Source organism: Globicephala melas, chromosome X (genome assembly GCF_963455315.2).
Source record: "Globicephala melas chromosome X, mGloMel1.2, whole genome shotgun sequence".
Taxonomy (NCBI): Eukaryota; Metazoa; Chordata; class Mammalia; order Artiodactyla; family Delphinidae; genus Globicephala; species Globicephala melas.
Genome location: NC_083335.1, coordinates 30,173,130 through 30,177,702, shown reverse-complemented (window position 1 = coordinate 30,177,702; position 4,573 = coordinate 30,173,130). Strand labels below are relative to the sequence as shown.

Here is a 4,573-nt window from a genome sequence, read left to right as displayed (position 1 = left end):
CCTCAGGACCCGGCCCCAAGGAAAGGCTCTGCCCACGTAAGATGGCCTGACAACGTGTCGGGCGACTCACAGGCGCGAAAGGAGAGGGGCGCGGGGAGGGTTTCAGCGCCCTTCCAGGAGGGGTACGTGTGGAGGGAGGGAGGGAGGGGTCCAGCCTGGAGACCTGCTCCCAGTCGGAAGCCCTCCCCCACACCGCACCCCGCCCCGGGACCGGACCCCCACACACACACCAGCCCACCACGCACCCCCGCCCCGGCAGATAAGAGCTGGGCAAAAGGGCAGGAACGGGCCACCGCACAGCTTGCTCCAGAAGCGGCCTATCGGGTCAGCCGGGGACTCGAAGGCACCGCCGCGTGCCCAGGAGTATGCACCTCGTTCCCGGCCTTGGCAGACAAGCTGGACGAGTGGTGGTCATGGGGGAGAGGGTGGTCAAGGGGCGGGGGGGAGGCGTTCCTCTCAGTCCATCAGAGGTGAGCTTCAGGCAGCTTCTTCAGACCCCTTCCCCTTGATTCCCTGGCTGGGCTGCAGGTGCAAGCACAGGGCCGAGACCCGGAGGGCCAGGCCGGAATGCAAGCCGGGGCCTTTCCTTCTCATCGCCGAACTGAGGCTCAGGGCCTCGTGGGGAGAAAGCTGAAGCCTGCTGCAAATGCACGGCCCGGGGGTCCACTCGGCGGGGCTCTGCTCAGCTCCTCTCCTCTCCTCTCGTGTCCTGCCCTCTCCTCTCCGGGAGCCCCGTCCGGGAGCCCTCGGGACAGGCCAGGTCAGGCCTGGGCCACCATCCCGGAGACCGCGCGAGACGGCAGCGCAGCCACCGACTGACTGGACTCTTCGGCTCAGGTGAAGGCCTCCTCCTGCGGTGGCTCCTGCGTCCCGCGAGCGCCGTCCCCTTCTGGACTCGGACTGCCAGCTCTCGCTGGGCCTCGGGCGCCCTCGGCACTGGGTAGCCAGGCTCCACGTGTCGTCTCTGAGCTGGACAGAAGAAGGTCGGTGGGCCCGCCTCGGCCGCTGCCGCCAAGGGCGGCGGAACTCCCGTTGCCCGCGGTGGTCTCTGGCTGGGCCGCACCGCGGCCCAGAGAGGCTTCCGGGGCCCCGGGCCCGCCTAGGCCGAACCTCCTCTGGCGCCGAGGGGAAGGGACACGCGGCCAAATGCCCGCAGAACCGCGGCCCGGCCTCCTTCGGAGCAGCTTCCTCTAGTCCCGCCCAGACGTGGCGGCCACCAGGGTCCACCGAGACTCCACTTCCTGTAGCCCCACACGCCAGGCGGCCGGGCTGTGCGCCTTGTGCCACTGCCCGTCTCTGGAGCGTCCACGGCACCGCCGGGCCTTGGGCCACGCTTCCCGCCCCTTCCCAGGCGGAGCCCTTGACTTCCCGGGGCCACTGTCCAGTGTTCCCGACTTCGATCCTTCGTCACTCCTCCCCAGGAAGGGACGGGTACAGGGTTCGCGGGATCGGCGGACCCGTTCCTCTTGATGGCACTACTGCACCACGAATGCCAACCTGCCCTGCCCCTTCCCCTCCCCCAGGCCCTCTCCCTCTGCCCTTTGCCGAGGGAAAAACGAAATGCCAACCTCTGCCCAACCTGCCAAAGGCAGGATGGCTCATCAACCCGGCCACTTCAGAGGGGCGCGCCTCAAACTCTGGCCCTGCATCCTGCGGGGCCTCGTCTCTGTGGGGTCCTCTTAGCCTGCCGTTAGGACTCCCCATCCAGGCACCCAGCCGTTGGACCGGCAGCTGTGTCTTTAGCAGCCCACATTTGCCTAACGCCTCGGGAAAACACTCTGAGTGTGACCACAGAGATCCAGTCACGTCTGGCCGGTGCCCGGCGAGGCACCTTCTCGCCAGTCACCGAGGGGCAAGCAGCCCGAAGCAAAGGGCCGGCAGCCCACAGGCACAGACGCGGTGCGGGACGAGCTCGGCCTCCTATGCCGAGACGATGGACTTCCCCCGAGGACCTGGCTCTTCTCCCGCGGCGGCCCGGGGGCGGGAGGGTGGCAGTGGGGTTTGGTGTTCAGGCGTGGACGGTGGCACGCACGGGTCCGTCGGGAGGGCCGCCGGGCGCTGCCCCAGAGACGCCGGAGCGGGTCAGTCTCCTGACACCGCCCAGGGGAAGGCCAGGGATGGGAAGACACCCCCGGGGTGGGTGTGTGGGTGGGTGTAGGCTCCCGCCAACTCGCTGTGCTTTACACCTCGGAGCGACTGGGAGCCACCGCGGACTCCTCTTTAGTTTCTTTGCGGTGCACTGGCGAATGTGGTTTAGACACAGGTTCCTGCCCTTAAGCATCCTCTCAGCGCCTGCCTGGTCGCACTGACTTGGGTGGAGGGCGGGGTGGGCCACTGGGGGCACTGCCGCCACCGGCCCCACCCATGTTGGCTCAAGGAACACACTCTGGATGCCAAGTGCTCCGCGGACACGAGGCCTTGGAAAGAGAAGAGAGCTCTGGTCCGCCGCCGCCTCGGGAAGCACCACGCGTCCTCCGTGCTGAAGAGAACCGGAGGGACGGGACGGGACGGGACGGGATCGCATCTTCTCTCCTTTTCCCTGGCTTCTGTCTCAGCACGCCTTCCTCTCTTTCTCTAACTCCGAATCTGCTGCGCCTCCGGGCCTTGGCAATTCTTTCAAGCCGCGGTACTGAGGTGCGTCGAGGAAAGAAAAGCCACAAGAGCCCCGCCGTGCTGAGTGCACGTCTTCCGGGACCCACGCCCCACGCCGGAGGACTTGACTCGACGCCCAGATATTACCGTGAAGGGCTCTTGGGATGGCCAAACAGGGTCCTCTGGAAGGCAGTGTCACCCCAGAAATGCCACGCTGCCCTTGCTGCTCGCACCCTGCCTCCGCCCTTCGCTAACCACGGAACGTCAGCCGCGCCGCCGACCCCTCGCTAAACCACGGCGCCACACGCTCACCAGCCCGCCTGGAGAAGCCTTCAATCACTCTGAGCCAGGGTAGGAGGCGTCCTCCTCCCGGCAAGACTGTTTCAACAGAAGACAGGAAGGAGAAGGGAGGAACAGAGACAGAAAGAAAACACCTCCGGCTGCCGGTCACGCACCCACTCAGGCGACATGTCCCACACGGAAGAAGGGGACGTACACCTCCTGGAAGGCCCCACACTGTCACGTTCCTTGGTTTGTCAAGAGGCAGACTTGGGGAGTGCAAGGAGCCCCACAGAGGGCTGCCCCGTGCCAAACCTCCACGCCGCCCAGCGGGCGCCCCCCCTTCATCATCCCGCAAGGGCACGTCCCCGAGTCCTTCCTGGCTTGGTGGAGGGCCACGGCGGAGAGAGCCGGGCCCAAGAGCGATCAGGAGAGGACGGGAGGAACGGCTATCACGGGCTCCACTCAGAGCACAGGAGGCAAAAAGCCCACGAGGCCTGGCTCCCCCTCAAAGGGTCTCCCCACCGCCGGCCCCCACGTCGGGCTGGGCTGGCACTGCTGCTTCTCGGGGGTGAGGTGGGGCGCCGAGTGATCACGTCACGGGCGGTTGGCTTCACGGAGGCTGGAGCCCAGACCGGGCCCTGGTGCCGGTGCAAGCGGCCCGGGCCCGATCCCTTTCCACTCTCCCCGCCCCCGCAGGACACGGACCTCAAATGCTACGTACCGATCACCTAGGGTAACCGTACACAGATGCTCGTCCATGCACCTCTTTCTTCCGGCCCCCCAGTCAGGATCTGACTCGAGAGCCTTTCCTACCGTGGCCAAGAACTCCGGCACAGTACACCAGTGTCCCCGTGCCACGATCCCACCTGGGAGTCCCTCCTTCTTGAGCCTTGCTGAACTAGCAGAATCACTGACTTTTTCCTCTGATGAAACAGACTATTTCGGACGGGGGAAGGGGAGAGAACAAAAGAGCACGCACTCACCCAGAACACCAGCGCCTGGAGATGACCGACGTCCCCGGTTTCCCTCTTCCTCCTTTCCTTCCGCTCTGCCTCCTCTGCAACGAGAGAGAACCGCACGCCCATCACTCAGTGTGGGACCACCACGGTGCCGGTGAACGGGGGGCTGGGGGGGGGGTCCGCGTACACCCCCGCCCGCGCAACCTCGAGAGAGAGTGCCTCCGGTTCCTACTCGAGTGTACCGGCACCCCCGGGCCAACCAAAAACTTCCGAACGAGGCGCAAGCGTGAAGAATCAACTCCACGCGTCCTTCGGAAATGGCACGGATGCCAGCCGGGGCAGGGGGGTCGTTAGACAGAAACGGTTTGTACACAGAGAAGCGCGTCCAGTGAAAACCTTGATCCCGTCATCCCCCTAAATCTCCTTCCGGCGGGAAGCACAGCCATCACACCCTGGTGTTGACAGGCGCGGAGCTTGTCTCCTCGGCTCTGCACCCGTGGGACTATGGCGGGACACCCCGAGGTATCTTGGCAAGCCCGCGCGCGTCCTCCACAACCTCCCAGCAGTTCCTAGGACGCGTGGGTAAAGGGGCACCCACTCGTCTCCCCTCTGGCCGCACAAAGGTCCACCGCACGTACTTTCCGGGCATAAGGGCACGTGCTCTGGGACGTGGCCCACATGAGATCTACCCTGCTCCTCTCCTCTGGGTGGACGCCGACGCCGGAGAACGTACCCTGGTC

General features: G+C 65.9%; 1 long non-coding RNA gene across 1 annotated transcript in view; it reads right to left on the bottom strand.

The window, feature by feature from the left end:
* The window catches only part of LOC132594533 (uncharacterized), a 27,045-nt gene extending 23,113 nt beyond the window's left edge, over positions 1-3,932 (bottom strand). The window contains exon 1 of the long non-coding RNA XR_009560744.1: positions 3,858-3,932. This is a non-coding gene — a long non-coding RNA (uncharacterized lncRNA). The remainder of the gene's footprint in view (positions 1-3,857) is intronic.
* Positions 3,933-4,573: the final 641 nt, after the last annotated feature.